General features: G+C 44.2%; 1 long non-coding RNA gene across 2 annotated transcripts in view; it reads left to right on the top strand.

The window, feature by feature from the left end:
• LOC119147549 overlaps window positions 1–23,627 on the top strand; it is a 34,248-nt gene extending 10,621 nt beyond the window's left edge. Inside the window, exons 3-5 of one of the 2 annotated variants that reach the window (XR_005104078.1) lie at window positions 3,112–3,335; window positions 13,082–13,207; window positions 21,983–23,627. This is a non-coding gene — a long non-coding RNA (uncharacterized LOC119147549). Of the gene's footprint in view, window positions 1–3,111; window positions 3,336–13,081 lie in introns of both variants that reach the window. The other variant, XR_005104077.1, reaches the window with a different exon arrangement.
• Window positions 23,628–25,191: the final 1,564 nt, after the last annotated feature.

The following is a 25,191-nucleotide window of genomic DNA, read 5'->3' as shown; positions in this document are numbered from 1 at the left end:
AGCCATCTGACCTGATCCCCCAAACTACCAAGACCACCTGTAAGGGTATGGGGGAGGGTGCTGCTAGTCTGCCTCAGGAAAGCCCAAGTCTGGCTCCCTTTGCCCTAACCCTACCCCATATCCTAGGCAGTCTGTTCAGGGAGGGATGTTGTATTTTTCTGCATTCTGGTTCAAGGAGAGGAAAGAGGCAACGTTGTTCTCCAAAAAGGCTAACAGCCCATCTCACAGGCATAGTCCGAAAACTCTTTGTACATCAGCAGTTCTATTACTTACACACTTGATGATTGCGCAACAGTTAGACGGTTTTGGATTTTCTAACCATAACCTTTTCTAGGAATATGGAGACAAAATTTTGTCCTTGAGAGATCACCAAACCCCCACGGAAGTCAATGAAGTTGTAAATGAGACTAGCATCTGACCTACTTCCTATTATTGGTTTTTTATTAAGAAAGTCACTTCTCAGGTGTTTGATTCACCTGATATACATCTAAAGAGCAGAAAAATACAAAATTAACTTTAGGAAAAACTACTCTTTCTATGTCGCTACATCTCTGAAGAAACACTGGATGTGTGCCTGGAGATAACTTCAGACTGAATCAAAACTGGGTCCTAGAGCTCACAATGTTACTCAGGCTTCCCTAATGAATGATGATTTGCTTATGTGTTCCCCAGCAGTGAGCTAACGAGGCTCCTTTAAATAAAATGCATATTAATACTGTCCTGTCTAAGTAATGGGCTTTGCAGTCCGCTGTCATTATGGTGAATTAGCTCTGCAGAGACAACTTGAGGAAACGTATGTTCAACAAAGTGTAATATAATGTGTGCATCTTTGGGCAACATGTGTATGGTAGATACCTGCAGGGAGAGCCTGTCAGTTCACTAACATACCCTCAAACATTCTTGGATCTCAAGGGCTTCTATACTGCCATTTATTTTCCATCAATGGTACATACTTGTGTAGATCCTGGCACTCTGTGTGTGTGTAAATGAGTGTGTATGTGTCTCAAAGAGAATAAAGGGGAGTGTGAATCTCCAAAGCTCCGTGACTTTAGAAGGGGCAAATAACTGGTGGTGTGTTTTTGAGTGACCCTTGGTATCTATCACATACCACCCTTCAGGACATGTATTTCCAGTTATTTCTGATCACCCTGTTTGGTTGCTTTCATGTTCTCTCATGCTTTGCCTAAAGGGAAAAGATTATTCAACTGTTAGGTCATCTTGTACAACTGCTCTTCTTTCTCAAGAGTCCTCTTTTCCAGAAAGGTACTTCAACCAAAATTGTAGCAGGGATTCCTAAAGGGTGAGATGCTGTGGATAAGCTTACAGGTAAAGCCAGCATGACCTAACACTGTGTCGGCACCATAACAAGAAAAAAGGCTGTTGCTCTGTGTAACATCTTTATAGACATTTCCTAACACATTAAATGGCAAAGTTTTCTGTCTGCCTTTCCAGTGCTTGCATTCGCACAGGTATTTTTATACCATTAGCTATCTTGGCAACAAAGCTCCAACAAAGATGGCAATACTGGAAAAAAAAATCCATTTAGAGGTATGTTTTTTCCAAACACAGGTCTGAGCTAGCAAAGACGTTTTATCATCACACAAACATAATACTGCCAAAAAGTGAATTCTTGCTCTGCCTTTTACCCTCACAGCAATACTGCTTTACCCTATGATAGTTTTAATGTTCAAACACCAAGAAGCATCTTATGGTGATGCTTCAGAATGTGGGAAGTATTCAGTAGGTGTCATTCCTCACTTTGTGTTGATAAGGTATCAAAGTGCAAAATGTAAACTTGTTTTTGTGAGAATTTTCTTTCTCTCCTGTTGACTTTGGAGATTGGGGTAGTTGGGCATGTTGTGGTTGGGCATCCATTGTTTGGGGGGCAATACTGGCAATTAAATTTGGTTTATTTCTTGCTGGTTGCTCCACCCTGGCTATGCTATCTGTCATGGAATAATCTGGCTCTGTGTGGATGGTGGGTCCTGGGAGCACTGCCTATCTTGCTGGGGTGGGCAGGAGCCCTGGACAGGTCCTGACACAGAGACCCAGCAACACACAAGTTTCCATACATTCTTTCCCTACCTTCCCCTTTCCTCCCATCCACGCACTGCTTTCCACTGCAAGATAACCCAGGTGTGCAGGTTTGTCCTTGAACTAGCCAGCTGATCAGTTCGGAGGTACTCTGCAATAAACCTGCCTCGCTGACCCAGAAACTAAAAAACATTTAGTTTATCAGCTACGCTTTTGTCTTTGTCCTGCAGGGGGTTTCTAGTGCTGGATGGTGATCCATCACCTTTGAATCATTCTTTCATGACTGGTGTCACCATCTGTGGCTCCAGCCATCGTGTCCATAGTGGCTTTTCCTTTGTGTAGGTGCACGCTGTGATTCCTCCATCACATACTGCTAGTCTCGGACCACAGAAGGTTTTGTGCAGAAACTACTTCTGGGGTGACAGGTGAACAGACAGAGGAAACTGTGAGCAGCAACAGATGTCCTGATACCTGACTAGGAGCAAATTTTCAAGCTCCTTTCAGTGCCCTTAGGGCACTAATAGACCTTAATAGCCCAGACCAGTCTCACCTGCCAGCCCCCACACCCACCCACCCACCCTCTCTGGCAATGGGCCCAGGAGTTCTATTTAAGTGCAGTCCTGGGCCTTTAGTTCTTGCCTAGGCTGCTGTGGGAATGCTGGTACTCAGTTCTGTCTCTGACCTAGTGTCCTTGGTGGACCTCCAGCTCTGTCTCCTGCTGCTCATGACTGGACCCTGGAATGTCCCCTAGACCCAATCCATCAGTGTGCCCTGTAGGGGGTAGTCACTTCAGTATGTTATCCCCACCCTGTTCATACCCTGTGGGATGACACCCTTGGTGGTGAGGGCACTGGGGTTACCCTTGGCTTCTGGCTTATCCTCTCTCATGCAGCAGCCCTACTCCTGATGTTCTCTGATGCTCTCATAGATCTTGGCAGGAATACTCATTTGATGTTTTGGTAAGGGATTACCTTATGTGTTGGTTGTTTAGCTAATTTTAGTGTATTTTGTTCAAAAAAATGCAAGTTGTGCTTATCATAAAGCAATGCTTAATCTCTACTCTTTTCTTTACAACAGGTATGAGGCTCTGGAAGTGAAAGCAAGCAATGATGAAGATGATGGTCCACCTAGGTTGGAGGTGTCACCAAGGTGAAGTGAGCAGCTGAAGTCACTTGGCTTCTTCAGCTTGGAGAAGAGGTCTGAGGGGTGTCCTCATCACAGTCTACAACTTCCCCAAGGTGGGAGGCACTGATCTCTTCTTTCTGGTGACCAGCAATAGGACAAGAGGAAATGGAATGAAGGTGGGTCAGGGGAAGTTCAGACTGGACATTAGGAAAAGGCTCTTTGCAGAGAGAGTGGTCAGTCACTGGAACAGGCTCCTCAGGGAAGTGCTCGTGGCACCAAGGCTGTCAGAGTTCAGGGAGTATCTGGATGATGCTCTTAGTCATATGGCTTAGTGTTAGGTAGTCCGGTGAGGAGCAGGGAGCTGGACTAAATGATCACTTTGGGTGTCTTCCAGCCTGAGATATTCTATGATTTGCAAAACCAGGACACTTCCTACTGGCTGTATGGAGGTAATGCTGTTATAGGAACAAGGCATTTCCATGAACAAAATGAACAGTGTATGTATGGGAAGCCACATTTTCTGATCCAACTCTAGTCATCATTTTAGCAAGACAGCAATTTGCAGCCAATTGGGTATGAGGAAGTGATGCTGCCTGATGAGTTGGCAGGACTTCTTACATGCTCTTTTCCCAGCTTTGGCTGCCTGTAGATGGGTCAAGCTGTGCTGCTGAGAAAGCACGCTGGTGCCTACTTATCGGGGATTGGAAAAAAGGCATTTCAACACACTGGCTTACACAGCGGGCCTCTGTAGCTTTGGTAACGTAGTCAATTCTCCAGACTACAGGGCAAGAAGGGTGAAAGGATGAGTTGAGTATCCTGCGCGTGGGCTATCTGTAGACCTAAGGTGATAGCAGCCGCCAGCAGCCAAAGCAGACTGGGTCAATGGGCTTTGCTCTCTCCTCCCCCACCTCTGAATCCACATCCACAGTTTGGACCATGCTGTGATTGTCAGTCATTGTGAAGGTAGCAAATTGCTGAGAACCTTAAAGAGCAAAGAAAAGGGCATGTACCATCAGAGGTTAATTTGTAAAGCATGGTGGCCTTTGGGCCTATAGAAGGGCTCTACAGCTTCATTAATACAGGTTATTTTGGGGTGAGTTTCTCTGCAAGAAATGTTCCTTGAATGTTCAGTAAGCTTCAGTGGTGGAAAAACTTGGGTTATGTGTCCCCTGAGAAGGAATGTGGCAGCGGCCATGTCTCAAGAGGCAACTTAAACCTTAACCAGTATCTAGGTGGTACCCAACTCATCCAAGAGCTGTGGAGGTGATGGAGCCTGGTTTCCTATGGTTTTGTCTTGCAGTGGTGATTACTGCTGTTTAATTAGATGCAGACTCCAGTTGTTTCCCCAGGACTAAAGAGTTGAGGGCATTTTATTCTCTGCAGTCAGCCAGGGCATCCATGCTGTAACATCCTCAGTGGGAGAGTTCATGGGGGTTTTCTCCTCACTGTCTGCTTGCCTGTTTGCCCAGCTGGAGGAACTGAAAACATCAGAGGGTGCCACAGCTGTTACATTGGATTGGTTGTCCAGCAGGATCAAAGGTTACCAGGAGGAGACTGGTTCAGGTTATGCATACACATAAATATACAGTGTGTGATTACATTAACCTCATTGCCTTAGGAAACTAAGGTACAAGTAGCATGAGATGTAGTAGGATTATATGAAAACCAGTCTTTTCATCACATAGCAAGATAGTTAGGTGTGTTTGGACAACTGATGGTTCGGTGACATATGAACGTACACATAGAGTGAAAATTAAGAGCAGAGCAAAAGGGGACCAAAAAAACCAACTTAAAAATATATACAAGTTACAAGCATCCCCACACTTCAAAAACGAGGTAGTAATAAGATATACATGCAGAGAGTATAATTTAAGGTGTGCTACTTAAAGCAATAGAATTGGTTTTATCCTCTTTGCAGAAATAAAACACAATATATTCAAGATTTGTGGTGGGATTACATTTTTAACCCTACCTAGTGGAGTACTGTCCTGGCTATAGTGGACAGCAAGTCCATCTGCAATGTTCTTTTCCAAAAGAAAAGGAAGCCATTCCAAATGTCAAAAACACAACCATCTAGCCATGGCCAAGTCTATTTGTCCTAAGCAACCCCTTACGGATGATTATGGGCTGTGTTTGGCTCTGCTCCTTCTTTCACATGGAACAAGATGCTGCGGCTGCTCCTCTAACCTATACACTATTACAGCGGTCACAGCGTGGTTACAGAATTCCCACTGCTCTGGAGCTGTTGTGTGGATGTTAGATTAGGGTAAGATGCTGTTCCCAATGCTTAAGTTTTGCCTCATGTCAAGTCTATTTTTGGGTGAGTTGCTCCGCAGAGAATTCCTCCCCAGCATTCAACAGGCTTCAGCGCTGTAGGAATTAGGTTAGGTGTCAGCTGAAATCAGCAGTCCTGTCTGGTGTAATTGTAAATGGCTGAGGTTAAGTTGTAGACAGCATGAATCAGCCACTCAAATTCATCATGACTTGTACAATACTTGGTAGGTAGTAAAATAATAATTCATCAAAGCAGGGATAGCAGCATTTAGTTCTGAATGATATCTGTGGAGCTATTTCCCTTCTTTGAAGTTTAAGTATCAAAAGCGCTAGGTACTTGCACACAGCAGAGTTCATTATAGATGTTTCTGAAAGCAGCTACGAACATATTTACTGCTATAAACTTGAGTAAGGCTCTGGTAAGTGCAAAATATGGTCAAGTCTGTTTTGCATTTTCTCAGTTAATGTTTTGATGCCTGTCTTCAGCCTTACGCTACCACAAAGCTGGCAAGGCACAGGCAAAACATTTTTTCCCAGCTCCCAGCCATATCATACACTCCACAGGCTTATAAGCAGTATTTATTCTGGTGGCATTCTCTAATACAGCAAGTAGAAAGACACCTAACAGAGAAAAAGTGAGCTGCATCTCTCCAAGAGAAATGTAGTACAAATAATTGATAATGCCAAAAGTTTTACTATACCGTGGAATAAAAGTTTCAAAGGCTAGCTGGCCACAGATTACAATTTTTTTTTTCTCTAAAAGCTGCTTTGAACTGTGCGTGGCAATCTGACTCCCTGCTTGGAACTGAGCTATGATCTGGTGGTATTCCTCAGGGGACCTTTCTTGGCATGCCTTGTGCTCAGCCCCCTCCAAATCTGGCCTCCACAGAGAAGCAGAGAAAGAAATAGCACAGGGGCATCTCCTGCAACATGCTCGTTGTGGTTGTCCTGTGGCTTAATTGAACTTCATGCAGGAGGTGATGAAGCCACTGTGTGGAAGACAACAAGGAGCATCTCCAAGTCCCAGGTATGAGGGGCCACAGTCCCTTTCCCTTCTCCCCGTATCTGTACAGACAAACCTGCATCTGGTATTGTCAGCCACAGACATCCAAAACTGTTTCACAGGAACAGTATGATTGCTTTTCAGGGTCTTGTCATCTCAATAAATACGGGCTCTGTTGCTTTGCCTTTTGGTGGTGCATCAGCAGATCGCCTTTTCAGGCTTTTTAGGTTTTTTATGTCAAAGGAAAAGGGATTTATTTCTCTTTCCTTTATTTATTACCAGTCATTTCTATACCAATTTTTAAAGTTTTCCTGCACGCCATTAAGCATGGCATTTTCTTTAAAAATATGTGGATTGGAATAGTCTGTTAAACCAAGGTCGAGGATTTAAGAAAAGTACCAAATATCACAGGTTTCACACCGTAACAAATGTTGTCCAAATTATTATTTATAAACATGGGCTAAGTGAAATACAAAAAGACTGATAAATAGAAGCACAACCTTGATATCAATCAGAATCAGGCAGGCTTTGCAAAATTATGCCAGAGGGCAAGACAGGAATCAAATCATTCCCTTATCAGATGAGAGAATCATAAAAATGCCCTCAAAGAAAAGCTTCAGGACCCTGCAGTACTGAACACCTCTGAAAAATTTCAAGGTTGCAAGAAATACAAGGAAGAACCGATGCTCTAGAGGTCAAAACTCCTTCAAGGAAACAGCACAGGCAACTTGCAAAAGCTTGGTCAGGAGAATTCTGTCTTTATATGCTGCAAGCCCAGCAAACAGACCACCTTAAATCAAGATGTAATCCCTACCCTCTGAGAATCATTTCTTGGTTGAACTGTAGTTTTGGGTTGAACAAATTTTAGCAGTTTGTACCATTTGCATGATGTTTTATGAATACCTGTGCCACTGGCAGGTGCTTCTGTAGGGTTCAAATGCTCCAGGGAGAAGAAAGCCTCTCCTGGCCCTCATGGGCCCTGGTTCAGGCCCCAGGACAACCGGGCACCCCATCCGCCTGCTGTCCCTTCCCAGCCTGGCCTTCCAGAAGCAGCCGTGACATGCAAGCCCCTCTTATCCCGGGGCTGTGCGGTTCGGAGCCGGGCCCCCAGCCGGTGCCTGCCTCACCCAGCCTGTCCAGCCCAAGGCCAGGCGAGGGCCGAATGCCTTCAGTGGGGCGGGCAGGGCTTTCGGCAAGCCCCGTGTGAGAGCCGTAAGCGCTCTGTGTGAGGCCTGGCTTCTGGGAAGCAAATTATCGGTCTGTGCTGGTATGCAATCACCTTTTAATCAAGTGACCGAGGCTGCTGCTTTGTTATTTAAAAAGTCAGGCCTGGTAATGACCTATAATGATATACGGGGAGCACTTTTCATGTAAAGGTCTCCAGTAGCACCCTTAATATTTCACAAAACTCTTGTGAGGTAATAATTAATGACTGGCTCTACAGATGGGTACATTTTGCTCTGGCAAGGCCACAGGCCAATTTCATATAGGCAATTAGAGCCCCACGGCATCTATACGCTTTGGCAAATGTGGGCCATCGTGTTTTGCCTGCAGCGGGAAGGTGGGGTGGCTGGTGCTCGGTTGCCCACGTGTTTTACCTGCTAGCCATATTCCTTAGCCATTGGGCTTTTCTGCCCGGCCCAACCAAGCGCTGTGGTCAAGGGGTACTGCAGGCTATGGCATGTTTTCTGAGAGAGACACGGCAGCCCAGCTTCTGTCTGCTTCCTCTTCCCATTGCTTTCTCCCTGGTCTCCAGCTGATACCTAGGAGGTTGTGACAGCATGGGCAGTGAGCAGAGTAAAATGCAGAGCTAGTAACAGCCACGTTGGACTAAACAATACTAGCTTTAATCCTTTTTGTGCATGTCTGTATTTTCCAACATCTATAAAACCTTGTTGCTGAAGTATTAAAATACAGCAGATGTTGGTCAAGCATTTCTACAGACTTAAAGCCATGCTTCTGTAAGGGTCTGTTCCTCCTGGAGTGAGAGACTGGGGAGTGGTAACGCTTCCTTGTGTGTTTTATAAAGGCAGTAAGCCTCGTGTGAGCGGTTCTGAGTGAGCAGAGCTCTGTCGAGGTACTTAGCGGGGAAAGCCTCTGTATGCAGAGGGCCAGCCTGCTCGAGATGCCTGTGTTCTGCTGCAAGTCTTCCTATCTCTTTTTTTTGTGGGCTTAGTACGGGATCTGATGTCATCTGGGACATGGGGGGTGTGTGTGTGTGTGTGTTGTTTTGGCAAGCATGCTTGCTAAATCCATCTCACTTCTTGTGGATTAGTGCATGCAGATTGTCTACTTGTGTTCTTTGTACTACGTTCATAATCTGATTTCTTTTTATAGTGCATTAAGCAACTCAAGTAATTATCACAGTCGTGCATAGAAATGTTTCAGGGGAACTTTATTTCTCCAGATATAAATGCTAATCCATTCATTAAATGCATTTACAGAAAAAAACCAGGAACTTATTTTGTGCCAAGGAGGTGTGAGTGAACTGTTGGTGAATTTGATCACTACTATTTTTTTTCCTTAAAATCACAGACTGTTTCTATTCCTGTATAGAAAAAGTCAATAATTCCAGAGCATGTTTAATATTTCTGGAGCATAGAGGATTCTCCTTTCCTTATCTTTTCCTACATGCAACATGATGTGCTCTCTTCAGGCACTGTTCTCGTGTGTACAGACTGAGTCATCCATTCAGGGAACACAAACCATGTTCCTGCACTGAGTCACACTGGCCAAATACAGTGTGACAAGCATCAAAAAATGCAGAGGAGCCTTTGCTTCAAAGAGCTTCTGGAAACGGAACTTTTCTTAACTATTACAAACATTTGTTGAACAATTCTGACAAATCTGTAAAATTTATGACTACCTCGACTATAGGAAAAAGATAGTTCCAAGAATAGAGGAACTAAACCTGATTTCCTAGAAATTTCTATTTTGTTAAAGAAATATGTAGAAATCCTTTAAGAGTTAAGTCTGTTAAATTATTTTAGTCTTTGTGTTTGAGGAGGATGAGAAGTTCGGTGGAGGTAATGTTCTGCTCAAGAAGAAATTACTTCCACTGAAGTAATCTTTTTCATTACAGAACTCTTCTCTCTCTCTGAGGGCACTTTCTAGTATCTAACGAGACTCCATTTCTTCTCAGAAACCAGGTTAAAAGGACCTTTTATTTTTAGTAAAGAGCAGTCACCAAACTAGAAGCAGTACCTGAAGGGTTAGTAGCAGCAGGGAGGGAGGTGCTACTGAAGGAGAAACTTAGAAAGATCACATAATGTCTAACGTGTTGAAAGACAAAGAAATAAAGCAAGTCAGATGGTGATAAAGTTATTTGCCTGCATATGAAATAAGCTTTTAAGTCTCCTGTGAGTCTGCTGAGGATTGCATTACCTGATAAAGCAGCAGTTTTATTCAGGGTCTGATAGAACCTGGTAGCTTGCAGAGTAGCTCCCTGTTTCAATGTACACAACGAGAACTTAGACAACTTTGGTTATGGAACAGCCAAAAGCACACTGAGGTGCTTCAGTTCAGGCATCAATCATTGTTTGGGTGCTTTTGGTTTTGGTTTGCTTTTACAGAAGCGCTATAAAGAACTTCTGAACTTGAGCCCTGCTTATGAAGTGTAGGGTAGGTCCAGAGTCACAGGGAATGGTTTCTGTTTACAAATAGCAGTGTTCACATGTGACTGAACTTGGATCCAGGCAAAAGCACAGACCAGGCAGACCAAGGGGAGCAAAGTATCGTAAGCCTCTTCCTTCTGGGTTGGAGTAACATGCAGCTTATGACTCTGACCAGAATGCTGCAGATGCAGTAATTTGACCAGCGATGTTCACTCTGTGCTAACAGGCTTGGCAATGACAGTTTGAAACAACCTGCTTCAGCCTGGGCAGGAGCCCTGCATGAAGTTTGGAGGAAGGGCTCAGTTCATGGAGAGCAGAAGTATCACTAGAGCCAATACTGCTTTTAAAGGGGAATAGCTTAACAGTTTGTAGGTGATCTAGCGTGCAGTACATGCAACGGGACTCAGTTGTGTACCACACGTGAGCTGGTCAAGTCCTAGGACTTGAAGCTGGGCCGTGTTTGTCAGTGAGGGGTTTATTGCTTGGGTAAAGCTGTCTGCAGAGCTAGCTGCAGTGCCATACACCCAGGGTATGATATGCCTATGAGATTTTTATTATTATTTTTATTATTAATAACCTGATATCCTGTGGGACGACTCTGGAAGTATGAAAATTACAAAGCATGGGCCCTTCTGGGGTGAACTATTTTCAGATTGCTTCTAAAATTACACTTAAATTTGGGGAAATTTATATTCTCCACAACCGGTCTTCCTTTCATTTCCTTTCTCCTCCCAAGGCTTTTTATTTCTGCATTTCCAAACACAGCCATTTCAAACTTCATGGAAGAAGTCAGGCCATTCGCTGCTGTGGAAAGCATTGAACAAGACATGCTGCTGGAACCAGGCCACCAGCCGCACTGCATTCAGTCTAGCGAGGCTCCTGCTAATTACACAAGGGCTTTAAAGGCGATAGCAGCTATGATAAATTAGTAAATAAAAATCCCAGCTCTCTAGAAAGTAGGAACCGTTTTCCCTTTTCCTCCATTGTGACTCTAAGCCCTCCCCTCAGACACGGGGGAAGAGCTAGCAGCGCTGCACGCCTGGCAGCATCCTGGCAGCTGCCAGCTGCCCCACATGGCCCCGTGTGCCCAGGAGCATCCACGTTAGCGTCGTGCAACAGGGCTCGGCGGCTGCCTGCGCCGACCTGCACAGCTATTTGAGTGTGTGCTGGGTGAATACCAGCAGTACCACCCAGACTTCAGTCATTAGCCTAAGGTCATCAGTACATTTCTGTGCATGGGAGTGTCTGCATTTTATGTATCACTATGGCTTGTCTGGGTGTGTATGTATTTGTTTGTGTGCTTGCCCTATAATGATCCAACCTATCTCACATGTATATTTTAAAATATTTTATAAAGTGAGGGTAGATATCGTTATCTAAGGGAAAGTGAAGTGCAGGGTCAGAGGTTATGCCCTTTGCTGAAGGATGCAGAGCAAGTCACTGGCAGACGTGACTGGGACATGGGGGTTCTGACACAAAGTCTGCTGTTTCCACTAAGCCATCTTACTTTTTTTGCTTCTTCTGTGTAGGAATCGTTATGAATTGTAGATTATCTAACATGCGTTCTTGCTGTTGTGCTTCAGAAAGCCCCATGGCAATGGACAGAGGGAATTGTATTCCTTTACCTAAGGACCTTTGCCGCTACTGCTGCTACTGACAGCAAGACTTCAGCTCGGCAGCGATGTACACTGACTGAAGCCCGAGCGGCAGGTAGCAGCTAACGAGAGCGCTCACTCACATCCTTTAGCAAAGGCTTGACAGGATGACCAGCCAAGTCCAGCTGCATTCATTTCCAGTGACCAAAGCAGGTGGTCACGGACCCAATTACAACCTGGAATGCTAAATCAGAGTCCTGCAAATGACCTGATCTGATAATTAGCTGAGTCCTCTGCTTTGCTGTGGGTTTGTTTACAAAGATTGCTCTTTCTTGGGATATTGATTTTGGTTAGTATGGCAGAGCTTACTGATGAGCAGGTGGTTTGGCAGTGTTTTGAGTTTTTTCCTTCAGAATAGTTTTGTGGGTTTTTTTCCCCCAGAATTTTTCAGCAGAACAAAAATGTAGAAATAATTCCTTCTGGGAGTGATGCATTTTGTCCATGAGGTGTTTTCTTCAGGAATAATATTAAAAGAATTCTACAAATAAAAACAATTCTTAACCAATCACTTAAAGCATTTCAACTTCAAAATGTCTGCACAGACTGGAAAGAACATTTTGGAATTATTTTGTAACAAAACACAGTTTCTGGAAAAACCAAAGCAGCATGCATTATCAGTACAGCCTGCTCTGCGCTTCTCACAGAAAGCTAAAATTTACATGACAAATGTGCCCACCTCCAAAGCAGGCTATAAACCCGGAGAACCAACCAAATAAATCACTTTGCACTTTGCAAGAGACAAATACTTTCCTTTGGTCTTTTTTTAGACTGCAAGCCCCTTAGGGTAGGGATAGTCTTTATTTTATATCATCTCTGGGACCATCCCACTGCTGAAACTTAAGAAGTAATAGTTTCTACCAGACTTGATTCACATCATAAAAATCAGCTTGTGCCCTCTCGTTAACACCTCTGCGTAGGACAGGAACTGAGCAGGTATTCAGACTGGATGTTGTTTCATTTCAAGTGGAGTTAGTGAGATAATATGGTGTAGACGGCAGAACCTGCTCATTAAAATAACACGATTTTTTAAATTCATTTCTCAGCTCTCTCAATCACATTCTCACATCTCAATGTAGGTTGTGAACTGCAAGCCATACATGAAATTAAAGCAGGCAAAGAACTTATGTGTATTTTTGTGATACATTATGTGAGTTAATTTCAACAGTTACCTTTAGGCTGTGTAGTGACTGAACACAGTTCTGTTACAGCAAAAATAACTAAAAGGGGTTTTTTCCCCTCTTTTCATTATGGGACAAGGACAGAGGAGCTTGAAACAGACTATTCCTTCTCCTTTCCTCTCTGTCCCCAACCTCAAATCAGTCATAAACATAATTCATGAAGCTATAATCTGATGAATTTGATCTCTTCTTTTGTAGTAGCGCCAGCAGACAGGTTGGACCACTGGGCATACCCAACAGCGCTGAGCAGAAAATGTGCTTCTTGTCTCACTACACACTCTGCTTTTCTACAGCAAAACAACACACATCCAGAAGTCTTCAAAGGTAAAATGCTGTCACATTTCTTTGTCATGGTGAGTTATTTTGTGGAATCTGCTGCTTGGGATAGAAGGTCAGGCAACATGCCTTAATAGTCCTGAGGATCCTTGTCTTCTGTGAGACTCTGCTAAGATGTGTGGAAACCATACGTGCACCTATGGATGCTGGTCTCTTTTCTTAGTGCTGTTCAAAATTGCAATGCCTCTGCATTTGGACAGACTTATGGGCAGGTTCAATAAGCTCTTAGAGGAGCGTTCCTTAAATAACTTGTCAGCATCTTGTTCCTGCAATTTGTTGGAAAATAAGATTAAGAGCTTGTCCTACAGCCGTGTAAATCACCAGGGCTGTGTTAACTGGGGCAAGCTTGAGTGTAGACTGAATTGCTTGGCACCGCTTTCCTTATTTTGCTCTTTGTTATGCAGTGTTTTCCTAATATCATGCATACATTGTAGGAAGCAGAGATTTACATATTCGCTATTGCTAAGATATTGCTGTACATTAAAGGCCAGATTCCAAAGCCTTTACTCATGATGAGTAGGTCTCTCCTCCATGAGTAATGCCTTGGAGATCAGGGAAGCCCCTAGTGAAATGGAGCATTACTTAACATGGGGTCAAGCTGTAGAGCCTTTCCCTGTGACATTGGGGACTTATATTGTCTCTTCCCCTCCTACCTCTGGGTTGATCTGATCCCACACATACAGACCCTGGGTAGGTTTGTGCCACATGGCAGTGATTTACGCAGCCACCAGCAAGAAAGAAGTGGGCAGCAGCCTGGCATTGGAGCTGGATTGGGGGAACTCAACCCAAATTATTGCCCGCCTGTAATGGATATCTCAGAGATCTGGTGGTCCCCAGACCCCCATCACTCCACCAGTATTTTCTGTAGCTGGACCAGTGAGTGTCCTACTCCATGAGCTTAGGGAGGGAGCAGCTCCTGAGCTGATACCAGGAAAAATCCCTCTCTGTTGTTCAAAACCAGCTGCGGTGGCTGCAGATGAGGGCTGTTCTCTCCCCAGAGGAAGGGAAAGAGCTGTTCTGTGTATGTAAACACCTGAAAAGCTGGGGAGCAGCGCCTAAGGACTTCCACTTTTGCTTGCCAGTATTAATTCAGTGCAACAGGAGGGAAGCTGTGCCGTGTCAAACTAAAATTGATGTTTCCATGACACCTTCCCCAGCCCACCCAGCCCCAATGGCTGCTCTGGCAGTAAGCCTTTCCTGAGACGCCGATTGCAATTGTGTACCTGTATTTAGCAGCCCCCAATGAACTTGAACTCTTTCATGCATTGCTCATGTACACCGCACCATCCAGCAGTGATGAGCCCCACAGCAGCTGAGGGGGGAAAAGGGCAGCTTTGGTACAATAATGTTGCTGTCACATGCAGGAGATGGCCAGTAACCTCTGCTCTTCTTAGGCAAGTGTCAGCAGTAAAAGTTTCCCAATGTCCTGGCCCTGTCCTCAACAAAACTGGTGCCTGTAGCAATGCCGTTGCTATTTGGGTGGGAGGTAGTTCTCTGTGATAGACCCAGATTTATGAAGACACTGCAGTATTTAATTCTTAAAGAAAAGATCTGTGCTGTGTTAAACATGGAGTCTAATCTGCAGGCTTTGAGTAGAGGCATATTGGTGAAACATTGGAAGAGATCTTGCAGGACTTGTTATACTTGTTCTGTGAATAAGACAAGGCTTTCTATTTCCCAGACTGTTGTTCAGACAAATTTTACAGGCACTAAAGTAAACAAATGCCTTTCCTAGAGAAATGCTGCTATTAAAATACTCAGGCCAGATTTTTGTTTTAAGATGGAAAGAAAGCAAATAGATCATTGCACTCTGCTTACCAGCGGCAGTGAATTATTTGTCTGCTTTGCACCTACCTATAAGCACATACACAACCATTACCCCACAAAATCCATCCCAGCTCATTGCACCCTTTCAAACTGAGCTGTGAGTAAGAGCAAGTGGGCTCCACATCACGGGCTAAAGGGAAGGGCTGAAGCATCTATACCAGTTGAAACGGTGGAGTTTGCTGCTCCCAGCCTCTGTTCCCCCTGCTTGCCCCACACATACAAGTAAACAGCATCCCCCAAGCTTTTACTTTGCTTTTAATCCCTCCTAGAAAATTAAGTGTCAGATGTTCATATTAATGTAGTGGTTAACCAGCCAGTGCTAAGAACTCTTTACTGGACTGGCTCAGTTTATACAGCTCTCGTCACCATGCCAATAATTAAGAGTGAACAGAGCAGTAATATTGTGTCACATGGACTTTGCCATTTTTCTGTTTCAGGGATGAAGCTTCACTTAAGAAGGGAGAGTGCAGCTATTCCCTCAGAGAGCAAACACTCTCTAGCATAAACCGCACTGAAATCCTGGTGGAAGGTCGAGATTTTAAGAATATATAGCATTCCTGAAGCCTGCCCTGGCTGTAAAGCTCCATGTAGTTATTAAGTTGTTATTCTTAAAAATTATTTAGCTGTTTGTGCTACTTGTTACCCCCATTTTACAGAGGAAAGGTTGGGCTCAGGCAGAGTTACCGCTTAGGAAGCTCTGGCTCCTACTTCAGCATCTAGCTTTTCGGGCTACGCAGAGAAATCTACCTCCTTCTGTAAAGATTTTTTTTTTTCTTTTTGCATTCATAAGCTGCACAGGTCTCCCAGAAAGGCAGTGACTTGCTTCCATTTGCGTTTTCAAGACTTTGTTATTGTAATTCTTATTTACATTGTGGCCTTCTCTCTACTCAGATAAGCATGGCATCCACATATGGTCTTCTGGTTTTTGAGAAACTGCAAATGAGAGGTGACCTCGTTGGTTTCCTCTCCCGAGGGAAGTCTGTGTGAGCTGGTGGCCAACTCCACGGGGAAGCCCCCTGACTGCTGTGTGGGCTTGCTGAAGTGGGTCTGGCTTCTGTTGCACGTTGTTAGCTTCAGGGAAGAGATGCAGAGATAAAACCAAAGGTCAGGAGCAGATCTGTGAATAACAAACATCAGGATCACGGAGTACATATGCCTCTCCCATCAGCCATAAAAACTTTGGTAACTTTGGACCACAATGATGGCCTGATATAGTCTCTTTAAACTTAAAGAAAAGCCTCGAGAGAGCAGTCAGACGTACTGCGGTGCGCTCCAACTCAAATAAGGTCATGGAGCTGCACTCTCTAAACCTGTCATTATTCCTGAGGCACTAGCAAGGACATCAAGGACACATTTCAACTGTTCCAAGCCAGGCAATCACAGCTTCTTGCCAGCTCCTGTTTTTTTAGCCTGGAAGCAAGATTCATGCAGTCGCTCTGTCTATCGGTACCCATCCCTGTTCACTAATTTTAACTAAATTCCACAGAGTGAGGACCTCACAAGCTTTGTGAAACCTGGTGGTAGGCAGAGATGAGAGGTGGCAGCCTCAGCAGCTATCTGTTCTGTCGCCATCAGCCCACGTGGCCCATTAACACGCATACATCTCCATACCGGCTGCCTCTAACCCAGCTGGCATTGGAGGGCACGAGGGGGTATTGCAGATGACAGGCAATGAAGGGAGAAGGCAAAATCATTTGCGGAAAACCAGTCTCCAGTAGTTCCACTGCTGAAAGGCCAAGGCATTTGTTTTTCTTCTGCTGCAACCATATAGAAAAGAGGCAAAATTTTAAACCACTCATCCATTTGCAGACTGGCCTGCAATTCCCTCAAGACCCTTGTCTCAAATTAATAGATTGGGCAAGGCTCATGATGAGGAAGCACTCGCTCACCCAAATAAACCAGAAAAACCGATGTATTGGTTTGCATGAGCAAGCGCTCAGTGGGTGAGCAAGGGCTGGGCAATGTGGCATGAATACACAAAGGAAGAAGAATATTGAAGTTTAAATTGATAAAACCTTGAGGAAGCTTGAGTCATTGGTGATAAATTTCTGCCTTCAGAGGAAATTAGTTTTAAAGGAAAAGGAGCTATTTAGAATATATTTAAAGTATCAAATTGCATGTGTTTATGCCGAAGTTTCTTTCCCACTCCCACAGACTGGGAATAGAAGTCGTGGTCCTCATTCGCCTCTTTGAAAACTGCAGCATCAGTTCTTTTATAGTCAAATAAGCACTGAGGTCAGGAAGGAAGCAGGTCTGGAGAAGTTAATGCCCTTGTACTGGGTCTCTTTTTTTAAATGAATTGAGTCTCTAGTTCTGCAGTAGTGGCTGGGAAAGGAAGTAACACCTAAAACCAAATGATGAGGAGCTTGTAGTTTGGGGAACTGCTTATGAAGATGGGGTGATGGAGAATGTGAAGTAGCCTACCCAATGTGATCCATTTCAGAAAGAAAAATAAAAATGTCAGGAGACAGGTTGCTTTATCCTCATGTTTTCCTGGGCTGGTTTATGGTATGCTTTCTATTTATACCAGGATATTATGTTCTTACCAGCATTGCAGGATATCACACACTGGTAGCTGAGGGCTCTGGTGGAGGTGGGAGTGCGCACACGGAATTGATTAGAGGTTTGCGTCCTCTCGGTGGGGATTTTAAGGTCTGGAGCTGAGTTTGGAGTAAAGGAAGCGATGGAGAGAGTTATATTTTAATTACCTCTGGGAGGTTTACTGAAATGCTCAGAGAATTGCTCATCCATCTGAACAGAAAGGGAGAACTGCCGTCAAAGCTGCTGGGAGCTTGAGAAGTAAATACCGAGGAGTCAAGATCAAAGAGATATCCCGAGGTGTGCTGGGGACCACGTTATAAATAGGAAGGGAGAAAAAACTCAGAGCATTCAGTTGACCACTCTCAACCCCTTTTTGTAGCAACATGTTTTGACATCACTTAAAACATGATGCCCGTCCTTGATTATCTGGTTTGTGGATTAACTTTCCATAGATCCTCGACCCGATTCCTGAGGACGCCGTGGTGGCTGGCCCTGGCTCCTGCCCTGCCTGCCCGCTGGTGCGTGCCACAGCCAGCTCTCTGTGCAGCTGCCTGGCTGTTTTCAGCCCCTTCTTTTCATTACAGGTCTTATATATGCTTTGTATTATTCATGGCTTTACTTTATCTAGCTTATCTTGCAGTATCACTGGGTAAAGGGAACTGCTTTGCGTTTTCATCCTGCTGCTGTTTTCATACCAAGCGGTTTTCTAGCTAAGCCAGGAAAGACTGGCTTTGTTTGTATTCTGGATTTGGGGTCAGCCCCCTCTGCAAACCTCGAAGACTGAGGCTGGCATCCAGGTCCTGTCTTGTCTTCTAAAGAGTAAAACTTCTACAGGAACTCAAAGATTTTTTTGTTTCTTTTTTCTACAAACAGCAGATTGCGGTCGAGGGTATTGGCAAAGAGAGAGGGAAATAAGGAGGAGTGTAAACAAAACACATTTGTAAAAGTATTTTTGTATGGATCAGCAGGGAGCTTTTTTAACGTGATCCTCTTTGTGCTGTGGCCTTGGGTGCATTACCTGAGTTTCTTCCAGATGGAGCTAACCTGAAGGATGTTCTCCAGGGGCCACATAGCACAGCCAGGACAGCAGTGGACGTTCAGTCTGTCGGGTGATGAGAGGGGCAGCCTGAACTAAAATGCCCAGGAACACATGCAGTGAGGATGCCAGGGCCTCTGCGCCAGCTGTTTTGCTTTACAGATCTGATGCCTAGCATCATGTCACTTGCCAAAATCTCAGTTTTCAACATGGCACATAGCTACATTGGCCAAACTGCTGTAAGGCCTTCCTCGGGGGCACTGATTGGCTCCTCCTCATTAGAAAATAAAGATGCTGTTGCTGGAGTGTCAGGCACTGTGTGACCTCTCTGGTATCTAGAACCTGCTCTTCTGCTCAGCCGCATTCCGCGACGCTCTCCAACACGCTGCAGAAAACATATACTTGAGAAGGATTTTGGAAATTAAAGGTATGATAAAGGGAAAAAGGCAACTGGCTGCCTGGCCATGTCCTATGGGATTTGTTTCAGCACAGTTACAATATCTCTGGGATATAGTTCAGATTAATCACATTGAATTGACCAGACTTTGCCACATATGTCTTTATTATTTAGCTATGCAGTGCTGAATAAAATGTGATAGATTTTTTTTTAAGCGTTATGACATATTTTGCTTTAAATAAAAATGGCCACATGATCTGTGGTTAAAATGCTTTGGGGACACAACCTCAAAGTATGTGACAGAAAAATTCTTTTCCCGTTCGGTTCAGCTTTGCTATTGGGCCGGGTTTTCATGTGGAAAATGCAAGGTAATGATTTTAATGGCATATCTCTGGAGTCACAGAGAAGCAATAAGCAATGAAGTGTCCGTAATTGCTAGGGTACTTATTGTCTTACAGGGCTGGGAGAAAAGAACTGATGATCATCTGTGCTTTTTTTGGCTAGAAAGGAAAAACTGCCTACTGAGATACTCTAGTTATTGAATATGTGCATGCTGAGGCGAGTAAGAAACAGAACCATTGACTTTGAAATACTGGGAAATAGGTATGACCGTGCCTATGTTGGTCAGTTATGCAGGGAGTGTTCCCTGCACATTGTACTCTTATCATCTGCACTATTCATTTCTATGAACAGTCCCAGGCTAGGCTGGCTGCTGTTCTTCCAAACACTGTTTGAGAGGCAGAAAGGGGCCAAAGGATTGCTCCTGGTAGGTAGTTTGGATGCAACCACACCGGTCTGGAGACTGAGTTTAATGTTTTGATGGTTGCAAGCTACTCTGTGGCAATTCATTTACATGCTGGAGAATGGTCCTGAAAATGCTGAATTTACAGGAACTTATGTAGAAAAGTGAGTTAAGGCAGAGATACCTCCATAATGCAAAACAAGGAGTGGGCATCAGGGAAGGCTGACTTCTTTTATACTGGCTGGCCCAAATAAGGACTGGTAGCTGCAGTTGTTTGGGAGAATCATGGTGTTGCAATCTCTTATCTTTCCTGTCTGTGTCTGCTGTGGATGCAAACAGCAGGAGATGGCTGAATCTGAAGAAAGCCCTGTTAGCCGCACCCTTGATGCAACTCACATTCTTTGCGCTTTGACTCAGGGCTATCAGCTTTCCCCGCTCTCTTCACAGCGCTGCAAACACCTAAGGAGACAGTATTTGGAGCAGACCCTTGTTTTATTTGCACATAGCATTGAACTTCAGGTGGGAGCTGGGCAGAGGCAGAGCAAAGGACTTTACTGGGCAGAGACGGGGCAGGATATGCCCAACTGGCCCCAGCCAACCACCACACCTGAGCTCAGCATCATGGCACTCTTACTCTTCCTAAGGCGAAGTTCAGGGCACCAGCTTGTGCCTTGTTGCCCCCCTCTCTTTCTCACTCTGGACACACATGGGCTATGACAGCCTGTGCTGTGGGTCAGGAATTAGGTGAGCAAGGGTGCAAAGCTCCCTCTTCACTTGTGCAGAACAGACAGTGAGAGTAATGCAATTAGCAGTGTTAGTGTTCCTAATCAGACACATACTATTACTAGTCACCCATCTTGAATAACTATATGGTGTGAGCTGGTGATGTTGTCTCGACTTCTGCTGGCATCTTATTATTGACAGCGTGTTCAAATTGTAATTGCTGCAGTCGTACAGAGATGTATGATTTATGGTCGAGCACAAGAGTATATGTAGCACGGTAATATCAGTAAAAAAAAAAACAAAACCAAAAACCAACAAAAAACAAAGTACAGAAATAAGGCAGAAGCGTTATTCCTTGGTAGGAGACTGCTGCACTGTTTAGTAACAAAGATTTTGGATATAATATAACATACCTCATTCTATCACAGTATCACAGGACCTTATGGCCTTATTCATAGAAACTGCAAAATTTACACAGGTAAGAACATAGCAAGAAATACCTAGCTCCAGGATTTGTGAAGTATGTGGAAAACCACAGTAGTCCCTACTATGATGTTATGAACACCATAGCTATGGATGCTTTTAAGCAGGAAGTGTATTCCACCCTTTGAAATTACCTATTAGATGACAGTGGAAATGCCCTATTCCCCAGCAGTTCGGTAGATGTTTTGCGAGAGGGGAATAAAACCTGTATACTATTGTCAATATAGTTATTCCCATGATACTCTGATAACATTGTTCCATTTCTGTTATGAATTGTAATGTTTAGCTTCAATACTGACAGAATTTGATATACAAGAATTTTTGATTCTTGCAATTATTTTAGATGTCAGTAAAAATGCACAAAGCAATTTATTTTTTTATTTTCTGCTTCAAAAAATTGGGCATCTAAATAAAGAAAGTATAGGAACCCTCCTGAGATAACACCCATAGTTACGTGTTGAAATACTGACTGTGCAATTTGCTGTAATTAAGGTTTAATTCCAGCACCCATGTGTGTGTTAGTCTTGTCCTTTCTAAGTGCTGCTATACAAACATACGAATGGTGTTAAGAGAAGAGAGAGGGAATCTGAGTGTGTAAAAATACACACCTACACACCTTTTCATCAGGGACGCTCTCTAGCAGCAGCATGATCCGAGGACGTTTAAATACAACATTTGGAATAAACAGCTCTTGAGTGATAACCCTCATTCTGCCACAACACTCTGCCCAAGGCAAATTATTTTACATCTATAAAATGGAAATGATAGCTACTAACCTGCTTTACAGGAGATTTGTGAAGATAAATTGGTTAATGTTTGTGCAATGTTTTCAACACGCAAAGTGCCATAAAGCTCCATGAATTATTACCTCAGTCCTCACTTCAAAACCTCAGCAAGGAGTCACAGAATACAAACTACAATGTCCACAATCTCAAACGCCATGCAAATGAAATCTGAGCAAGCTGGATTGTAAAACCACACTAATTCATCTCTGCTTCATTTCTTCTCTTCCAGTAAAAAGCCTGCCCTTTAAAATCACTTTTGCAACACGCAGGGAAGCGCTGCGTTGCCACCAAGGAACAGCCGCTGACGAACATTTTGGAGGGGCAACTGCTGACCCACTTCGCAGTGGATAATGAAAACTAACACATTTATTTTTCATTTTGTTCAAGGAAAGGATCCAGCAGCAGGGATTTCTTGGCTCTTGAAGGGATTTTGAGACTTTATTCTGAGGGAATGTGGAAGAGATAGGAGAATTAATCCTGCTTTTTCCACTGATAGGGAAATCAGTTATTCATCCTCTTATAGTTACTTCTCTCCACGTGTGGCTAAGTAATCGGCTCAGTGGCGCAGGCAAGCAGCGATGAGCAATTGCAGCTCGGTTCTGCGATCCAGCAGTATCTTCATATGAAGGAACTAACCGCTTACGTGGACTTTACTCATAGATCAGCATGTTTACTCTTATTATATAGAAGACAGGAGATACATAAATACTATAAAGCAAGCAAGTTGAAAGAAAGCTGAAGCAAGATACTGTTTTTAGCATGATACTCTCGCTATGAGCTATCAATTTAAAAATTGGTGGTCAAAAGGTTGGCTTTTGTCCCATAACCTTTGATCCACACGCACGTGCAGCTGATAATAAAAGTTTTGCAATATGAATATTGCATGCCCTTGGAAAAATTCACGTGTTTACATTGGGTTCAAAGGAGTTATACCAGAGGTGGTCACTGCATATGTGACCAGCTGTTCAGGGAAAAAGTCGTGTTTGAATTCAAACCTTTTCAAAAAATCATTCAGTTGTGTAAAAAAGGGCCTGAAAGCCCTGCCTGTGATCATAAGCATCTCAAACCTCAGCCTCAAGAGCCTCTGTCTGTCTCGTGACATTGGCAAAGAAAGCACAGATGACATGAAAGTAACCCAAAAGTGGGAGGATGGAATTCACAGTTGCATGCTGCACAGCCCCTTCAGCAGTACGGCACTGCCAGCAGCAGGTCGGAGTCCCCTGTAGTGGGTATCTGCAGTGTGGGAAAGTAAATTTAAAGGAGAATTTGCCAAGTCTTCCCTTGCTACTCATGTCAGGAATGAAAGAGGAGTTTATTTAGGATCAAATACTTGGGTTTATGTGCATTTATGTAAGGGCAGTATGTGATGGGAGGTGGAGAAAGTATGAAAAGTTCCTGCTCACTATAGCAGGTAGAATCCCAATTGCATGAAAAATTCTGCAAAGCAAGTATTTGCTCTTTAGCATGTTAGGACAGGACTTGGACAAGTTTCTCCACTGAGTTCATATGCAAAAGATGTTTGTTTTGTTTTGTTTGGGTTTTTTTCCCCTGTATTTAGTTTGTTTTTCAATTGTCACTTTGAATCCTTTCTTTTTTTAAAAGCTCCATTGCCTTCCATAGTGGTAGGTTGATGCTCAACATGCGTGTCTAGGGGCACATGTTTTTATTTAGTATTTATTCACAGAACTGACTTGAGGTTCATTTCTCAGTTTCTCATTTGCGCTTCCTTGCTCATAATGCAGGCTGCAATCATTAGTGTGTGCTGAAGATGCTTTGCAAATCTTCCCTCCCTAGAAGGTGATCTTTTTTTCCTGGGCCTCTCATTTTTAAAGATCCTCCTATGTATCTAAGTAAATGAAAACAAATCATATATACATAATGTTTATGAAGTTGCACTGTCTGAGCATCTTTGAAGCAAATTGCATTAATACTGTATTGTAAGCCCAGATTTTGCCCTTAGTTCAGCCATGAAACCAATCATGAGTAGAGTTCCTCAGGTATTACTAGTGTCTGAGTTTACTACAAAGTACATCTTTCGCGTTATTTACAAGATATAACCAAACCAGAATGTCAGCTGCAGCACACAGAAGCTGACTTGTAATACAATTCATCTTAATAACCGATTACAGGCATGGTGGGATGATACATGGTTAAAGGCATGTGGTCAGGTGTCAGGCTTTGTGCTGGGAGAAGTAAATGGGATGGTGGGGTTTTTTGCCTAGTTAGACAGTAAATAGTTAAACTATCAGAAAATGATTGTATAGAGGAAGTTGGCTGGTAGGAGAAAAGTAATGCATCTCTCAGAGGGACAGGCATCAAGGAGGAAAGTCAAGATACACTCAGTGGCTATTTTGCAATCTATTGTGTTCCAGCACCTTGTGATAGACACAGGCATTTAGCACGTAATCTCCCCGACCTGCTGTCATTAAGGACTTCAGTTCTGGAGTTCCCAATTAATCATAACAGTTCTAAGGCTTCACGACCTGTTGTCTGTACAACCCAAGTCCTCACAAGAGCTTTATGAAGAAATTCCTGCCAGCATTTAGCAAGTTTGAGTGTTGAATCACGATTTGCTCGGAGAAATCCCAGCCCAGACAAGTGACACTTCTGTGTCCTATATACGTGCCTGAGTGACAAGACTATGCTTCCTCCCACTTTCCAAAGGATCAGCCTGTTAAAATAGGATTGTAACCATAATCATATTTTATGGAATAGCTTGGGTTTGCCTCTCGGGAAGGAAAGAGGCTGGTGGGGCAGGGGTAACACCATGCACAGACTCTTTTGCTTAATGCCTGTGGGTGCCCCTGCAGCACCTGAAAAACACTGATGTTATTGCGTGGCTATTAAATAACTCACTGCGTGGAGCAAGGCGCATTTTCATGCTGCTGGTGCAGGGGAACGGAACCGGTGAGCCCTGGTTGGGACCCCGCTACTCCCGTCCTAAAACACGCCGAGAAATGGGCTGGTTTTATTTCACGCCCTCCCCAGCCCCAGCCTTGCAAGCCCCGGAGGGTAGAAAGACCAGGACAAGGCCAGGCTGTGGGCAGAGAAGCCAGGCGGGCTCCGCCGGTGCGGGAAGCAGAGAGCCGCCCCGCGGAGATGCGCGCTGGGGAGCGGATTTCAGCTCCGGAGCGGCTTCGCTACTGTTGCTCCCGACAAACCGCCTCAGCCCTTCCTCCGCCGGGGGGCTCGGAGGAGCCGGGGGAACGGGAGAGATAGGGCTTCTGCTGCAAAACACCCCGAGATGCCGCTGTGCCCACCCAGGGAGGGACCCGGGGCTCAGGCTGCGCCACGACCACCCCGCTTTTTCGCGAGCAGCGGCGCAAACCCGGGGCAGTCTGCCGGGAAGCGGGACCCCCCACTCCCCGGAGCAAGGAGAGGCGACTCAACCGCCCCCCGCCAGCCCTGCTCTCATCCTGTATCCCGGGACAGGTGCCG

This window comes from Falco rusticolus, chromosome 4, assembly GCF_015220075.1.
Source record: "Falco rusticolus isolate bFalRus1 chromosome 4, bFalRus1.pri, whole genome shotgun sequence".
Lineage (NCBI taxonomy): Eukaryota > Metazoa > Chordata > Aves > Falconiformes > Falconidae > Falco > Falco rusticolus.
Note: the sequence above shows the minus strand (reverse complement) of the source record. Positions and strands in the feature narration are given on the sequence as shown.